Consider the following 19074-nt stretch of genomic DNA (forward strand, 5'->3'; position numbering starts at 1 on the left):
ATGTAAAGTGAATAAAAATAAATAAATAAATAAATAAATAAATAAAAAAAATGTGGCCACATAAAAGTGAAAATGTTTTGTAAGTCAAAGGACACTATTATTAGGACAAAACCACAACCTAAGGATTTGCAAATGGTCTACAGTAACTCCACATCAGTCAGCTAATATCCAAAATATATAAAGATCTCAAGAAGTTAGAAATACAAATAATTGAATTAAAAAACAGTGTACAATGTTAAACAGAGAGTTTACAACAGAGGAACATCAGGTGGTCAAGAAGCACCAAAAGAAATGTTTACTCTCCATAGTCATCAGGAAAATGAAAATCAAAAGGACCCTGAGATTCTATCTCAGGACCATCAGAATGACTTCTTTGTCATTCTAATCAAAGGACAACACATGCTGGCTACATTTAATAGAGCCTCAGTCAGGGTTTCTAGTCCCGTACAAACTATCATGACCAAGAAGGAAGTCGTGAAGGGAGGGTTTATTAAGATTATACATTCACATTGCTGTTCATCACCAAACAAATTCAGAAGTAGAACTCAAGTGGGTCAGGAAGCAGGAACTGATGCAGACAACCATGAAGGGATGTTACTCATCTGCTTGCTTCCTCTGGCTTGCTCAGCTTCCTTTCTTATAGAGCCTAAGACTACCATCCCAGGGATGGCACCACCCACAATGGTCTATCCCACCCTTGATTACTAATTGAGAAAATGTCTCACAGCTGGATCTCATGGAGGTATTTTCTCAAGGGAGGCTCCTTTTTCTGTAATAATTCCAGCTTGTGTCAATTTCAAACAAATTCCAGCCAGTAAAAAGAGCAAAGGGAACATTCATCCGTTTGAGACTACAAACTTATAGAACCACCCTGGAAATCAATTTGGCAGTTTCTCAGAAGCTTTCGAATAGTTCTATCTCAAGACCCAACTATAACACTTCAGGGCATATACACAGAAGATATTCTGCCATTCTACAGGTCACTTGCTCAACTATGTTCATAGTAGCTTTATTTGTAATAGCAAGAAACTGTAAACAATTAAACTGTACATAAATTGAAGAATGGATAAAGAAACTGTGGTTCATTTACATGATGAAATACCACTCAGCCATTAAAAACAAGGATATTTGGGATAAAAATTGGCAAAAAAGGATGAAAGGTATCACTCTTTGCAGATGATATAGTATACATAGGTGACCCCAAAAATTCTACCAGAGAACTTCTCCAGCTGATAAACAACTTCAGCAAAGTGGCTGGATATAAAATTAACTCAAATAAATCAGTAGCTTGCCTTTATACAAGTAATAAACATGCTGAAAGAATTTAGCGAAGCAACTTCCTTCAAAATCACCACAGAGAATGTAAAATATCTTGGGGTAACTCTAACCAAACAAGTGAACAATCAGTATGATAAGAACTTCAAGTCTCTCAAGAAAGAAATAGAAAATCTGAGAAAATAAAGAGATCTCCCATGCTCATGGATTGGCAGAATTAACATAGTAAAAATGATCATCCTACCAAAGGAAATCTACAGATTCAAATGCAATCCCCATTGAAATTCCAACTCAATTCCACATAGAGTTAGAAAGAGAAATTCGCACATTCATTTGGAAAAACAAAAAACCCAGGATAGAGAAAACTATTCTTAACAATAAAAGAAGGGCTGGGGGAATCACCATCCCTTACCTCAGGTTGTACTACAGAGCAGTAGTGACAAAAACTGCATGGTACTGGTACACAGACAGGCAGGTAGATTAATGGAATAAAGTTGAAAACCCAGAAATAAAATAACACACTTATGAACACTTGATCTTTGACAAAAACGCCAAAAAATATACAATAGGAAAAAAAGCTTCTTCAATAAATCGTGCTGGCCTAATTGGCTATCTGTATGGAGAAAAATGAAAATAGACCCATATTTGTCTCCAAGCACAAAGCTTAAGTCCAAGTAGATGAAGGATCTCAACACAAAACCAGATACACTGAAATTAAGAGACGAGAAAGTAGGAAAGAGCCTCGGACACATAGACACAGGGGAAAGTTTCCTAAACAGAACACCAATGATTGACACTCTAAGATCAAGAATTGATAAAAGGGACCTCATAAAATTGCAAAGCTTCTGTAAGGCAAAGGACATTGTCAATAGGACAAAATGGCAACCAATAGACTATGAAAAGGTCTTTACCAATCCTACATCCAATAGAGGGCTAATATCTAATACATACAAGGAACTTAAGAAGTTAGACTCCAGAGAATCGAATAACCCTATTAAAAATGGGGTACAGTGATAAACAAAGAATTCTCAACTGAAGAATATAAAATGGCCATGAAGCACCTAAAAATGTTGAACATCCTTAGTCATCAGGGAAATACAAATCAAAACAACTCTGAGATTCTACCTTATAACAGTCAGAATGGCTAAGATAAAAAACTCATGTGACAGTAGATCCTGGTGAGAATGTGGAGAAAGAGGAATATTCCTCTGTTGTTGGTGGGACTGCAAGCTGGTACAGCCACTCTGGAAATCAGTCTAGTGGTTCTTCAGAAAATTGGACCTAGTGCTACCTGAGGTCCCAGTTATATCAGTCCTGGGCATACACCCAAAAGCTGTCCCAATATATATCAAAGACATATGCTCCACTATGTTCACAGAAGCCTTATTTATAATAGACAGAAGCTGGAAAGAACCCATATGTCCTTCAACTGAGGAATGGATACAGAAAATGTGTTACATTTACAGAATGGAGTACTACTCAGCTATTAAAAACAATGACTACATAAAAATTTTAGGTAAATGGATGGAACTAGAAAATATCATCCTGAGTGAGGTAGCTGAGACACAAAACAACAAACATGATATATACTTACTGATAAGTGGATATTAGCCCCAAAGCTTGGAATACCTAAGAAAAAATTCACAGATCATATGAAACTCAAGGAGAAGGAGGACCAAAATATGGACGCTTCAGTGTTCTTAGAAGGGAGAACAAAATACTCATGGGAGGAAATAGAGGGACAAAGAGTAGAGCAGAAACAGAAGAAAAGGTAATCCCGAGATGGCTTCACTTCCAGATGAATCCTATAAGCCAACCAGAGACTGCCCCACCTGGCCATGTATATGACAAGCAGCCACTAAACCCAGACACTATTGCTGATGCTGGAGTGCTTGCTGACCTGAGTCTGATATAGCCCCTCCTGAGAGGCTCTGCCAGAGACTTACCAATAGAGATGCAGATTCATGCAGCTAGCCATAGGAATGAGCACAGGGATAACAATGGAGGAGTTACCATAAGGACTGAAGGAACTGAAGAGATTTGCAACCCCATAGGAAGAACAATATGGGAATAGAATTTCCATTGGGCTACCTGTCTGTTTCTGTAACAATACTATTCAGCTCTTTTCAGTATTGTTCTGTAGTGAGTTTGAGATCAGGGATGGTGATTCCCCCAGAAGTTCTATTATTTTTGTGAATAGTTTTTGATATCCTGGGTTTTACAGTATTCCAAATGAATTTGAGAACTGCTCTTTTTATCTCCAATTGAGCTGGAATTTTGATGGAGATTGCACTGAATTTGTAGATTGCTTTTGGTAAGAGGGCTATTTTTTACTATGTTAATCCTGCTCATCCATGAGCATGGGAGATCTTTCCATCTTCTGAAATCTTCTTCAATTTCTGTCTTCAGAGACTTGATGTTCTTGTCATATAGATTTTCAATTGCTTGGTTAGAGTAACCCCAAGGTATTTTATATTTTTTGGACTATTGTGAAGGGTGTCGTTTCCCTAATTTCTTTCCCAGCCTGTTTATCCTTTGAGTAGAGGTAGTCTACTAATTTATTTGAGTTAATTTTAGCAATGTAGCTGGATATATAATTAACTAAAACAAACAAGTATGGCAGCAACCTAAATGGAGAGAACCTTGAAGCAATCCCACTAAAATGCAGAACTAAACAAGGCTGACCACTCACTCTCTCACTCTCTCTTCAATATAGTACTTGAAGTTCTAGTCTGAGCAATTAGACCACAAAATAGGTCAAAAGGGAGAGGTCAAAATATCACTAGAATTATAAGCTGTAGGAGTTTTGGGATCACTTAAGTATACTATCTGCAAGTAGTGATATTTTGACTTCTTTTTTTCCACCTACTTTTGTGGTCAAGTTTCTCTCCATTTAGTTTGATGTTAGCTACTTGTTTGCTGTATATTGCTTTTACTATCTTTAGGTATGCGCCTTAAATTGCTGATGTTTTAAGAATTTTAAGATGAAGGAGTGCTAAATTTTTTCAAATGTTTTTTCAGCATCTAGAAAGATGATCATATTGTTTTCTTTTTCCTTTGAGTTTGTTTACATAGTGGATTGCATCGATGGATTTCTGTATATTGAACCATCCCTCCATCCCTGGGATGAAGCCTACTTGATCATGAGAATAATCATTTTGATGTGTCCTTGGACTTAGGTTGGGAGGATTTTATTGAATATTTCTGCATCAATATTCATAAAGAAAATCGTTCTCAAGTTCTCTTCCTTTGTTGGGTCTTTGTGCAGTTTAGATATCAGTGCAACTGTGGCTTCATAGAACAAATATGCATTGTTCCTTCTGTTTCTATTTTGTGAAATAGTGTGAAGAGTATTGATACTCAGTCTTCTTTGAATGTCTGATAGCATTCTGTACTAAAACCATCTAATCCTTGGCTTTTTTTTTTGGTTGGGAGACTTTTAATGAATGCTTCTATTTCTTTAGGGCTTATGGGACTATTATATGGTTAATCTCATCCTGCTTTAACTTTCGTGCCTGCATTCAGGTTTTCCAGTTTTGTTGACTTTGTCCTTCCTTTGACTCCGTGAGTCTGTGAGTCTTAGAGGTGTAAGCACTCCTGGGAGACAAGGTCTCTCTGGAAGCATTGGGTTATGGAGAGTTGTGGCATACCATCAGGTACAGGGAGTAGATGGAGACCTGTAGGTTCCTATCACCAGCTGTTCCATGGTTTCTGGGTCCTGTGGACTCCATGCAGGTTCTACTTGGACCAGGTATTGGGGCAGTAGTGTTGTTCTCACCTGTCTGCATAGCTGTTTTTCTTTGTGAAGAAAATTTGAGTAGTGAAACCCAACTGTATTCAATGCTGCTTGATTTTTGTGCATCAAACATGTCAGAATGATTGATACTAGACCAGTTCTACTGCTAAAGAGTACTACTGTAAAACATAACAGATTCTAAAATCAAAGATCAAATCACAGTTACCTTTGCCTGAGTATATGCTGAAGTAATAAAAGATAGCCTAAGAAAAATGCATATACACACAAACAACAAACACAAAAGGTTTATTTTCATATACATAATACACACACACACACACACACACACACACACACACACACACACACACACATATATGCTGCTATTAATTCGAGAGTGAGTGCATGAAATTAGGAAAAAAGACACTAGCAAGGTTGTAGTTATTGTGAGGAAAGGGAGGGAGAAGTGATATGTTTCTTTTTTTTTTAAACTGTCAAAACATTATGTTTAATTTCAACTTTATAATAGATAACAGGAAGATACTTATGAAACAAATACAACATTTGTTTCAGTACATGTCTTTAAATGATAGATTTATAAGTATGTAAAGAACTATACAATAAAAAGTTTCCAAGACCCGGTGAGAGAGAGACCCAACCGCCTGGTCAGGTGGGCACTCCTGAGGCTGCAGAGCGGAAGAGACCACCAACACTGCTCACCCCTGCCCACATCACTGGCCCAAGAGGAAACTGTATAAGGCCTCTGGGCTCCCGTGGGGGAGGGCCCAGGAGCGGCAGGACCCCTGCCACAGACACCGCCGGACCCTGAAGGAAACAGACCGGATAAACAGTTCTCTGCACCCAAATCCCGTGGGAGGGAGAGCTAAACCTTCAGAGAGGCAGACAGGCCTGGGAAACCAGAAGAGACTGCTCCCTGCACACACATCTCGGACGCCAGAGGAAAAAGCCAAAGACCATCTGGAACCCTGGTGCACTGAAGCTCCCGGAAGGGGCGGCACAGGTCTTCCTGGTTGCTGCCGCTGCAGAGAGCCCCTGGGCAGCACCCCACGAGCGAACCTGAGCCTCGGGACCACAGGTAAGACCAAATTTTCTGCTGCAGGAAAGCTGCCTGGTGAGCTTGGGACACACGGAAGCAGAATTTCTCTAGAACCAGGCACGTTCTGTGTTTACCGGAAGTCCCACACCCGCGGATCCCGGCCCGCAGCAGCTCTCTGCTCCCAGACCCGGTGAGATAGAGACCCAACCGCCTGGTCAGGTGGGCACTCCTGAGGCTGCAGAGCGGAAGAGACCACCAACACTGCTCACCCCTGCCCACATCCCTGGCCCAAGAGGAAACTGTATAAGGCCTCTGGGCTCCCGTGGGGGAGGGCCCAGGAGCGGCAGGACCCCTGCCACAGACACCGCCGGACCCTGAAGGAAACAGACCGGATAAACAGTTCTCTGCACCCAAATCCCGTGGGAGGGAGAGCTAAACCTTCAGAGAGGCAGACAGGCCTGGGAAACCAGAAGAGACTGCTCCCTGCACACACATCTCGGACGCCAGAGGAAAAAGCCAAAGACCATCTGGAACCCTGGTGCACTGAAGCTCCCGGAAGGGGCGGCACAGGTCTTCCTGGTTGCTGCCGCTGCAGAGAGCCCCTGGACAGCACCCCACGAGCAAACCTGAGCCTCGGGACCACAGGTAAGACCAAATTTTCTGCTGCAAGAAAGCTGCCTGGTGAACTCAAGACACAGGCCCACAGGAACAGCTGAAGACCTGTAGAGAGGAAAAACTACACGCCCGAAAGCAGAACACTCTGTCCCCATAACTGACTGAAAGAGAGGAAAACAGGTCTACAGCACTCCTGACACACAGGCTTATAGGACAGTCTAGCCACTGTCAGAAATAGCAGAACAAAGTAACACTAGAGATAATCTGATGGCGAGAGGCAAGCGCAGGAACCCAAGCAACAGAAACCAAGACTACATGCCATCATCGGAGCCCAATTCTCCCACCAAAACAAACATGGAATATCCAAACACACCAGAAAAGCAAGATCTAGTTTCAAAATCATATTTGATCATGATGCTGGAGGACTTCAGGAAAGACCTGAACACACTTAGGGAAGCACAGGAAAACATTAATAAACAAGTAAAAGCCTACAGAGAGGAATCGCAAAAATCCCTGAAAGAATTCCAGGAAAACACAATCAAACAGTTGAAGGAATTAAAAATGGAAATAGAAGCAATCAAGAAAGAACACATGGAAACAACCCTGGATATAGAAAACCAAAAGAAGAGACAAGAGGCTGTAGATACAAGCTTCACCAACAGAATACAAGAGATGGAAGAGAGAATCTCAGGAGCAGAAGATTCCATAGAAATCATTGACTCAACTGTCAAAGATAATGTAAAGCGGAAAAAGCTACTGGTCCAAAACATACAGGAAATCCAGGACTCAATGAAAGATCAAACCTAAGGATAATAGGTATAGAAGAGAGTGAAGACTCCCAGCTCAAAGGACCAGTAAATATCTTCAACAAAATCATAGAAGAAAACTTCCCTAACCTAAAAAAAGAGATACCCATAGACATACAGGAAGCCTACAGAACTCCAAATAGATTGGACCAGAAAAGAAACACCTCCCGTCACATAATTGTCAAAACACCAAACGCACAAAATAAAGAAAGAATATTAAAAGCAGTAAGGGAAAAAGGTCAAGTAACATATAAAGGGAGACCTATCAGAATCACACCAGACTTCTCGCCAGAAACTATGAAGGCCAGAAGATGCTGGACTGATGTTATACAGACCCTAAGAGAACACAAATGCCAGCCCAGATTACTGTATCCAGCAAAACTCTCAATTAACATTGATGGAGAAACCAAGATATTCCATGACAAAACCAAATTTACACAATATCTTTCTACAAATCCAGCACTACAAAGGATAATAAATGGTAAAGCCCAACATAAGGAGGCAAGCTATACCCTAGAAGAAGCAAGAAACTAATCGTCTTGGCAACAAAACAAAGAGAATGAAAGCACACAAACATAACCTCACATCAAATATGAATATAACAGGAAGCAATAATCACTATTCCTTAATATCTCTCAATATCAATGGCCTCAACTCCCCAATAAAAAGACATAGATTAACAAACTGGATACGCAACGAGGACCCTGCATTCTGCTGCCTACAGGAAACACACCTCAGAGACAAAGACAGACACTACCTCAGAGTGAAAGGCTGGAAAACAACTTTCCAAGCAAATGGTCAGAAGAAGCAAGCTGGAGTAGCCATTCTAATATCAAATAAAATCAATTTCCAACTAAAAGTCATCAAAAAAGATAAGGAAGGACACTTCATATTCATCAAAGGAAAAATCAACCAAGATGAACTCTCAATCCTAAATATCTATGCCCCAAATACAAGGGCACCTACATATGTAAAAGAAACCTTACTAAAGCTCAAAACACACATTGCACCTCACACAATAATAGTGGGAGATTTCAACACCCCACTCTCATCAATGGACAGATCATGGACACAGAAATTAAACAGTGATGTAGACAGACTAAGAGAAGTCATGAGCCAAATGGACTTAACGGATATTTATAGAACATTCTATCCTAAAGCAAAAGGATATACCTTCTTCTCAGCTCCTCATGGTACTTTCTCCAAAATTGACCATATAATTGGTCAAAAAACGGGCCTCAACAGGTACAGAAAGATAGAAATAATCCCATGCGTGCTATCGGACCACCACGGCCTAAAACTGGTCTTCAATAACAATAAGGGAAGAATGCCCACATATACGTGGAAATTGAACAATGCTCTACTCAATGATAACCTGGTCAAGGAAGAAATAAAGAAAGAAATTAAAAACTTTTTAGAATTTAATGAAAATGAAGATACAACATACTCAAACTTTTGGGACACAATGAAAGCTGTGCTAAGAGGAAAACTCATAGTGCTGAGTGCCTGCAGAAAGAAACAGGAAAGAGCATATGTCAGCAGCTTGACAGCACACCTAAAAGCTCTAGAACAAAAAGAAGCAAATACACCCAGGAGGAGTAGAAGGCAGGAAATAATCAAACTCAGAGCTGAAATCAACCAAGTAGAAACAAAAAGGACCATAGAAAGAATCAACAGAACCAAAAGTTGGTTCTTTGAGAAAATCAACAAGATAGATAAACCCTTAGCCAGACTAACGAGAGGACACAGAGAGTGTGTCCAAATTAACAAAATCAGAACTGAAAAGGGAGACATAACTACATATTCGGAGGAAATTCAAAAAATCATCAGATCTTACTATAAAAACCTATATTCAACAAAATTTGAAAATCTTCAGGAAATGGACAATTTCCTAGACAGATACCAGGTATCGAAGTTAAATCAGGGACAGATAAACCAGTTAAACAACCCCATAACTCCTAAGGAAATAGAAGCAGTCATTAAAGGTCTCCCAACCAAAAAGAGCCCAGGTCCAGACGGGTTTAGTGCAGAATTCTATCAAACCTTCATAGAAGACCTCATACCAATATTATCCAAACTATTCCACAAAATTGAAACAGATGGAGCCCTACCGAATTCCTTCTATGAAGCCACAATTACTCTTATACCTAAACCACACAAAGACACAACAAAGAAAGAGAACTTCAGACCAATTTCTCTTATGAATATCGACGCAAAAATACTCAATAAAATTCTGGCAAACCGAATTCAAGAGCACATCAAAACAATCATCCACCATGATCAAGTAGGCTTCATCCCAGGCATGCAGGGATGGTTTAATATATGGAAAACCATCAACGTGATCCATTATATAAACAAACTGAAAGAACAGAACCACATGATCATTTCATTAGATGCTGAGAAAGCATTTGACAAAATTCAACACCCCTTCCTAATAAAAGTCCTGGAAAGAATAGGAATTCAAGGCCCATACCTAAACATAGTAAAAGCCATATACAGCAAACCAGTTGCTAACATTAAACTAAATGGAGAGAAACTTGAAGCAATCCCACTAAAATCAGGGACTAGACAAGGCTGCCCACTCTCTCCCTACTTATTCAATATAGTTCTTGAAGTTCTAGCCAGAGCAATCAGACAACAAAAGGAGATCAAGGGGATACAGATCGGAAAAGAAGAGGTCAAAATATCACTATTTGCAGATGACATGATAGTATATTTAAGTGATCCCAAAAGTTCCACCAGAGAACTACTAAAGCTGATAAACAACTTCAGCAAAGTGGCTGGGTATAAAATTAACTCAAATAAATCAGTTGCCTTCCTCTATACAAAAGAGAAACAAGCCGAGAAAGAAATTAGGGAAACGACACCCTTCATAATAGACCCAAATAATATAAAGTACCTCGGTGTGACTTTAACCAAGCAAGTAAAAGATCTGTACAATAAGAACTTCAAGACTCTGAAGAAAGAAATTGAAGAAGATCTCAGAAGATGGAAAGATCTCCCATGCTCATGGATTGGCAGGATTAATATGGTAAAAATGGCCATTTTACCAAAAGCAATCTAAAGATTCAATGCAATCCCCATCAAAATACCAATCCAATTCTTCAAAGAGTTAGACAGAACAATTTGCAAATTCATCTGGAATAACAAAAAACTCAGGATAGCTAAAGCTAACCTCAACAATAAAAGGACTTCAGGGGGAATCACTATCCCTGAACTCAAGCAGTATTACAGAGCAATAGTGATAAAAACTGCATGGTATTGGTACAGAGACAGACAGATAGACCAATGGAATAGAATTGAAGACCCAGAAATGAACCCACACACCTATGGTCACTTGATTTTTGACAAAGGAGCCAAAACCATCCAATGGAAAAAAGATAGCATTTTCAGCAAATGGTGCTGGTTCAACTGGAGGGCAACATGTAGAAGAATGCAGATCGATCCATCCTTATCACCCTGTACAAAGCTTAAGTCCAAGTGGATCAAGGACCTCCACATCAAACCAGACACACTCAAACTAATAGAAGAAAAACTAGGGAAGCATCTGGAACACATGGGCACTGGAAAAAATTTCCTGAACAAAACACCAATGGCTTATGCTCTAAGATCAAGAATCGACAAATGGGATCTCATAAAACTGGAAAGCTTCTGTAAGGCAAAGGACACTGTGGTTAGGACAAAACGGCAACGAACAGATTGGGAAAAGATCTTTACCAATCCTACAACAGATAGAGTCCTTATTTCCAAAATATACAAAGAACTCAAGAAGTTAGACCGCAGGGAAACAAATAACCCTATTAAAAAATGGGGTTCAGAGCTAAACAAAGAATTCACAGCTGAGGAATGCCGAATGGCTGAGAAACACCTAAAGAAATGTTCAACATCTTTAGTCATAAGGGAAATGCAAATCAAAACAACCCTGAGATTTCACCTCACACCAGTGCGATTGGCTAAGATCAAAAACTCAGGTGACAGCAGATGCTGGCGAGGATGTGGAGAAAGAGGAACACTCCTCCATTGTTGGTGGGATTGCAGACTGGTAAAACCATTCTGGAAATCAGTCTGGAGGTTCCTCAGAAAATTGGACATTGAACTGCCTGAGGATCCAGCTATACCTCTCTTGGGCATATACCCAAAAGATGCCTCAACATATAAAAGAGACACGTGCTCCACTATGTTCATCGCAGCCTTATTTATAATAGCCAGAAAATGGAAAGAACCCAGATGCCCTTCAACAGAGGAATGGATACAGAAAATGTGGTACATCTACACAATGGAATATTACTCAGCTATCAAAAACAACGAGTTTATGAAATTCGTAGGCAAATGGTTGGAACTGGAAAATATCATCCTGAGTGAGCTAACCCAATCACAGAAAGACATACATGGTATGCACTCATTGATAAGTGGCTATTAGCCCAAATGCTTGAATTACCCTAGATCCCTAGAACAAACGAAACTCAAGACGGATGATCAAAATGTGAATGCTTCACTCCTTCTTTAAATGAGGAAAAAGAATACCCTTGGCAGGGAAGGGAGAGGCAAAGATTAAAACAGAGACTGAAGGAACACCCATTCAGAGCCTGCCCCACATGTGGCCCATACATATACAGCCACCCAATTAGACAAGATGGATGAAGCAAAGAAGTGCAGACCGACAGGAGCCGGATGTAGATCGCTCCTGAGAGACACAGCCAGAATACAGCAAATATAGAGGCGAATGCCAGCAGCAAACCACTGAACTGAGAATAGGTCCCCTATTGAAGGAATCAGAGAAAGAACTGGAAGAGCTTGAAGGGGCTCGAGACCCCAAAAGTACAACAATGCCAAGCAACCAGAGCTTCCAGGGACTAAGCCACTACCTAAAGACTATACATGGACTGACCCTGGACTCTGACCCCATAGGTAGCAATGAATATCCTAGTAAGAGCACCAGTGGAAGGGGAAGCCCTGGGTCCTGCTAAGACTGAACCCACAGTGAACTAGTCTATGGGGGGAGGGCGGCAATGGGGGGAGGGTTGGGAGGGGAACACCCATAAGGAAGGGGAGGGGGGAGGGGGATGTTTGCCCGGAAACCGGGAAAGGGAATAACACTCGAAATGTATATAAGAAATACTCAAGTTAATTAAAAAAAAAAAAAGTTTCCAAATGGAGCCTGTAAGAAATCAAATTTACCATTAGCAAACTTTCTAGATGATTTCCACAGTTGCATCAGCTTGGCAGTTAACTTCTGCCAAACAAAAACAAAATAAACAAACAAGAAGAACTGTTTCACAATTTGTTGCTGCAATAGAGAAAACGTTGACTTGATGGAATTACGAAGTCAATGTAATTTAAGGAAAAGTAGTTATGAACATATGGCACTTAATGTTTAACAAGTAGAGCTTTGCTATTGCTTTCATTCTCTGGACAATGCATGATTTAACAAACAGAAAAAAATCATCCTAAAGCCTGGCTGGCCACCACCTGGGTGCTGGACATCAGAGGCAGGGCAGCATTTTATCATTGTCACTGGTGTGGGCATAGTACAGTCTACTCAGCAAACCCCACAACAACTGTTGAGGGCAAAATAAGCTTCAAACTTAAAAAAGAATGGAAAGAAAGGAAACAAAAAGAAAAGAAAAGAAAAGAAAGAAAATCATAAAAGGTAGGTTTAGGCTCTGCTTTGGCACGCTGACATCATGACACATTCGCAACACTGCTCAAACTGCACACTCCTTACTTGAAGCAGCATATCTAACTCCACAACTAGCAGTATCTTCTTGGGAGGAGGCCAAAAAGAACAGAACGCCTATACATGTCTTTTCTCTATACATGTTTTTTTTTTTTCCCTGAAACTGACTGAAGGGAAAGGAGTCTACAGTTGAGCAATCAATCCTCCTCGTTTTTCTCATTAAAGTCAGCATTGTCGTCATCATCTTCACCAACGTAGGACACAGGGGTCTCCACCCTGGAGCTGCTGTACTGAGACCAATTAGAGTTCGTGGCCAGCATCCCATTTGCACCATTGCTCAAAACATTGGCAGAAAGTCTTGTGCTATTGACGTAGAACCTGTTGTCATGAGGAATTCTCCACCAATGGATCCCTGAGCCATCTCTGTCACATATGGTTCTAGAGTTTTTGGTACCAAATTTCTCGCCACCTTGACATCTTCAGCAGAGCAGTTGCCTGACTCCAGCCCACAGGCCATGTCCATGCATTTGAGTACCTCAATATTGTCATGGATTTCAAACATGTTGTCAAGGTTGAACAGATACTCAAATTTGTCATTGGAGATGCTGCAGTCAATGACTGTCTTCTTGCTGGTGATGACAGTGAAGAAGGACAAATGGATGACAGTTGGGAGGCGATGGTCTGTGGGCCTGCTGCTCAGTTTGGCGATTTCTCTGCACCAAGTTTTGAAGGTAATTTGCTACAGGATGAGCTCCTGGAGCTGTGACTACTTCTCCTTGATCCTTTCCAGCCTCCCCTGCCTCTCTACCTCTAAGTTCTGGCACTCCTGAGCTGAGTTGGTGGGCAGGCCAATCCATTTGATGTCTTTCTTCTTGGAGATGATGTTCAAGGCCATTAGCACATTTTGGCATTTCACTTATGTTTCTGTGGGTCTAATTAGATCAATCACTTCTTCTGTGATCTACCTCCACTATACCTTCTCTCCTGTTCAGATACTCAAGTAAGTTACCTGGTATTATTGACTATTTATGGCTTTCTTGAACTGAGCACCATTTCAGGAGTCCTTGTTTCTTACTGTTAAATCATTGAAATAGTCTTTAAAATCTGTTCAACTGAAGACAGGCTCAAGGCTTTCTCCACCTGCACCTCTCACTTGACCGCAGTTGCTATTTTTCAAGGAACTCTACTCTTCACATATTTTCAACCAAGTTCTTCTTACTCCCTTGATCAAGACAAAATGAAATCTCTATTTTATACCCTTGTGATTCCTATGCTGAATCCACTGAATTATAGTTTAAGGAACAAAGATGTGAAAGAGGCCTCAGATAAAATTAAAAGAAAATTTGGTTTTTAATATTTATTGAGATTCACATGAAAGTTTTAGCTATTCACTGTGTTTTCTTGGCTTTGAAACTGTGGATATCTGCCTCATTCTTGTACATATATGTACTAGATTAAATTAAATGCAGTAGATTTAAACACTATTTCTTCACTCCTCTCATTTTTACAGTTTTTTGAAAAGCCTCTTAAGTTACCAACACATACCAGTAAGACTAGCATGTTGCTATAGGATATTAACTCAAAGTGAGGATATGATACAGAACTCTCTGGATTAAAAATCATGATCATTATGTTATAGTAGGTATTTTTCTGTATTTTGTGTTTTTCATTCATGGTGAATCTTCTTTCATCTTTGGTCATATGGGAAATGTAAGTCATGGATAAACATTGCACAAGCAAACTAATAGTTCTTAATAAGCTTCAAACTGCGATAGAATAAAGTGTGTGCAGAATATTCCTAGAGTAAATATATAAGTGCACTTTGCAAGAGAGTAGCAACCTTGACTAACACATCCTGTCGCATATCTAAAGATATACTCACCCATAGTGAACCATGGAGTTGGCTTGGCCTAACTAACCTTGAAAGAAATAGAATTTTAGGTTGTGGTCCATGGTTTCTAAGCAACAGTGTGCCTTACACTTCCTGAGAGACTGACATACTTTGTCAGGCAGTGGAATATTCAGGCTGTTTTGTGTTTCTCTGTATGTTACTTTTGGAAGTCAAGGAAGCTTGACAGAACAATTTGTTTCAGATACAAATCTGGAGTACTCCTTCACAACAGATGACCTTGGCCACAAAAGTAAGAGAACACACTTACAGTAGAAGGAAGGAACGATTCGAGGCAAAGTATCTATAAATTGCTAAGCTCTTATGGGCTATTTATCTGTTTCATTTTTGAATTTCAGATGCTCAAAGTAGCTTAAGAGCAAAGAAAAGGAGCCCTCATAAAGTACATGGCTACATGGTCTGTAATTGATAGAATGTTTTTCAGTAGCTTCATTTCCCTCCCCTGCACACTTCATTGTGTGAGTTAAATGATCCATTTGTTAACTCATAAACAATCATCTTGCAAATTCTTTGTTAACTATAACACTTTTGTCAGATATATTTCAACATGAGGATGTGAATAGCCACTGTTTAAGAATGAATTGTGCAATTCATATTATAAACAACTACATTGTATATTTTAACTGAAATGTGAAAAGACAGAATTCTCCTCATAGAACTAAATTTCTAGACCACGTTCCAACAAGATTTCAGGGCAATCTTAATGTTAAGACCTGTTAACTCAATTCTAGAACATTTCATCTAATCAAGTTTTAGGATAACATCTTCGGGTAGCTCTGCCTCTATACACAAGGGATGCTCATGTGGGAAAAGACAATGTCTATGTAGTGATTTTTACAATCATAGGTCAGGATATATGGAGCTATACATTTAGAATATAAACCCTGATGGTTACAAATCTACCATATTTTGTCAATGTATCCTGGGTGCTAGAACTGTCAGTTCTTCCATAATTTCCTCCTTTTGCTTCATTTATTCTTTTTCCATACTTCTCCCTAGTTAAACAATGCTTGTCAATCCTTCTTTAAAACATTAATTCATTTGTATCTATTTTCTTCATTGATTTATATGAGGGAATAAATACATATATTTGCTCAAATATCAGATTCTCCGAGTTATGAAAACTTCTGAATCATATGTGAGAAAAATGAGACATCAAAAATATCAAAACAGACTTCCGGTGGTTAGCGGGAGTCCCAAACCCCAGCAGCTCTCTGCTCCCAAACCCCTTGGGAGAGAGACCTCACCGCCTGGTCAGGTGGGCACTCCTGAGGCTGCAGAGCGGAAGAGACCACCAACACTGCCCACCCCTGCTCACATCCCTGGCCCAAGAGGAAACTGTATACGGCCTCTGGGTTCCTTTGGGGAGGGCCCAGGAGCAGCAGGTCCGGTGCGTCTGAGACACCACCAGAACCTGAAGGGACCTACCGGATAAACAGTTCTCTGCACCAAAATCCCGTGGGAGGGAGAGCTAAACCTTCAGAGAGCCAGACACGCCTGGGAAACCAGAAGAGACTGCACTCTGCACACATCTCTGACGCCAGAGGAAAACACAAAATGCCATCTGGAACCCTGGAGCATGGAAGCTCCCGGAAAGGGCAGCGCTGACTTTCCTGGTTGTTGCCACCACTGAGAGCTCATAGGCAGCACCCCATGAGCAAACTTGAGCCTTGGGATCACAGGTAAGACCAACTTTTCTGCTGCGAGTGACCTGCCTGGTGAACCCAAGGCACAGACCCACAGGAACAGCTGAAGACCTGTAGATAGGAAAAACTACATGCCTGAAAGCAGAACACTCTGTCCCCATAACTGTCTGAAAGAAAACAGGAAAACAGGTCTACAGCACTCCTGACACACAGACTTATAGGACAGTCTAGCCACTGTCAGAAATAGCAGAACAAAGATACTAGATACACTAGATACACTAGATACTAGATACACTAGAGATAATCTGATGGCGAGAGGCAAGCGCAGGAACCCAAACAACAGAAACCAAGACTACATGGCATCATCGGAGCCCAATTCTCCCACCAAAGCAAACACGCAATATCCAAACACACCAGAAAAGCAAGATCTCGTTTCAAAATGATATTTGATCATGAAGCTGGAGGACTTCAAGAAAGACGTGAAGAACTCCCTTAGAGAAACACAGGAAAACATTAATAAACAAGGAGAAGCCTACAGAGAGGAATCACAAAAATCCCTGAAAGAATTCGAGGAAAACATAAATAAACAAGTAGAAGCCCATAGAGAGGAGTCACAAAAATCCCTGAAAGAATTCCAGGAAAACACAATCAAACAGTTGAAAGAATTAAAAATGGAAATAGAAGCAATCAAGAAAGAACACATGGAAACAACCCTGGATATAGAAAACCAAAAGAAGAGACCAAGAGCTGTAGATACGGGCTTCACCAACAGAATACAAGAGATGGAAGAGAGAATCTCAGGAGCAGAAGATTCCATAGAAATCATTGACACAACTGTCAAAGATAATGTAAAGAGGAAAAAGATACTGGTCCAAAACATACAGGAAAACCAGGACTCAATGAGAAGATCAAACTTAAGGATAATAGGTATAGAAGAGAGTGAATACTCCCAGCTCAAAAGACCAGTAAATATCTTCAACAAAATCACAGAAGAAAACTTCCCTAACCTAAAAAAAGGGATACCCATAGACATGAAAGAAGCCTACAGAACTCCAAATAGATTGGACCAGAAAAGAAACACCTCCCATCACATAATAATCAAAACACCAAACGCACAAAATAAAGAAATAATATTAAAAGCAGGAAGGGAAAAAGATCAAGTAACATATAAAGGCAGACCTATCAGTATCACACCAGAATTTTCGCCAGAAACTATGAAATCCAGAAGGTCCTGGACAGATGTCATACAGACCCTAAGAGAACACAAATGCCAGCCCAGGTTACTGTAACCTGCAAAACTCTCAATTAACATAGATGGAGAAACCAAGATATTCCATGACAAAACCAAATTTACACAATATCTTTCTACAAATCCAGCACTACAAAGGATAATAAATGGTAAAGCCCAACAAAAGGAGGCAAACTGTACCTTAGAAGAAGCAAGAAACTAATCGTCTTGGCAACAAAACAAAGAGAAGAAAAGCACACAAACATAACCTCACATCCAAATATGAATATAACAGGAAGCAATAATCACTATTCCTTAATACCTTCAACATCAATGGCATCAACTCCACAATAAAAAGAAATAGATTAACAAACTGGATTCGAAACGAGGATCCTGCATTCTGCTGCCTAGAGGAAACACACCTCAGAGACAAAGACAGACACTACCTCAGAATGAAAGGCTGGAAAACAACTTTCCAAGCAAATGGTCGGAAGAAGCAAGCTGGAGTAGCCATTCTAATATCAGATAAAATCAATTTTGAACTAAAAATCATCAAAAAAGATAAGTAAGGACACTTCATATTCATCAAAGTTAAAATCCACCAAGAAGACTCTCAATCCTAAATATCTATGCCCCAAATACAAGGGCACCTACATACGTAAAAGAAACCCTACTAAAGCTCAAAACACACATTGCACCTCACACAATAATATTAGGAGATTTCAACATCCCACTCTCATCAATGGACAGATCATGGACACAGAAATTAAACATAGACATAGACAGACTAAGAGAAGTCATGAGCCAAATAGACTTAACAGATATTTATAGAACACTCTATCCTAAAGCAAAAGGATATAGTTCTTCTCAGCTCCTCATGGTACTTTCTCCAAAATTGACCATATAATTGGTCAAAAAACGGGCCTCAACAGGTACAGAAAGATAGAAATAATCCCATGCGTGCTATCGGACCACCATGGCCTAAAACTGGTCTTCAATAACAATAAGGGAAGAATGCCCACATATACGTGGAAATTGAACAATGCTCTACTCAATGATAACCTGGTCAAGGTTGAAATAAAGAAAGAAATTATAGACTTTTTAGAATTTAATGAAAATGAAGGT

The 19074-nt window shown here is 40.0% G+C and overlaps 2 pseudogenes; one reads left to right on the top strand and one right to left on the bottom strand.

Moving 5' to 3' along the window:
* Positions 1 to 13363: 13363 nt before the first annotated feature.
* Tfdp1-ps1 (transcription factor Dp-1, pseudogene 1) lies at positions 13364 to 14023 on the bottom strand (annotated as a pseudogene).
* On the top strand, positions 13848 to 14501 carry Or5w22b-ps1 (olfactory receptor family 5 subfamily W member 22B, pseudogene 1; annotated as a pseudogene).

Source organism: Rattus norvegicus, chromosome 3, assembly GCF_021556685.1.
Source record: "Rattus norvegicus strain SHRSP/BbbUtx chromosome 3, alternate assembly SHRSP_T2T, whole genome shotgun sequence".
NCBI classification, from domain to species: Eukaryota; Metazoa; Chordata; class Mammalia; order Rodentia; family Muridae; genus Rattus; species Rattus norvegicus.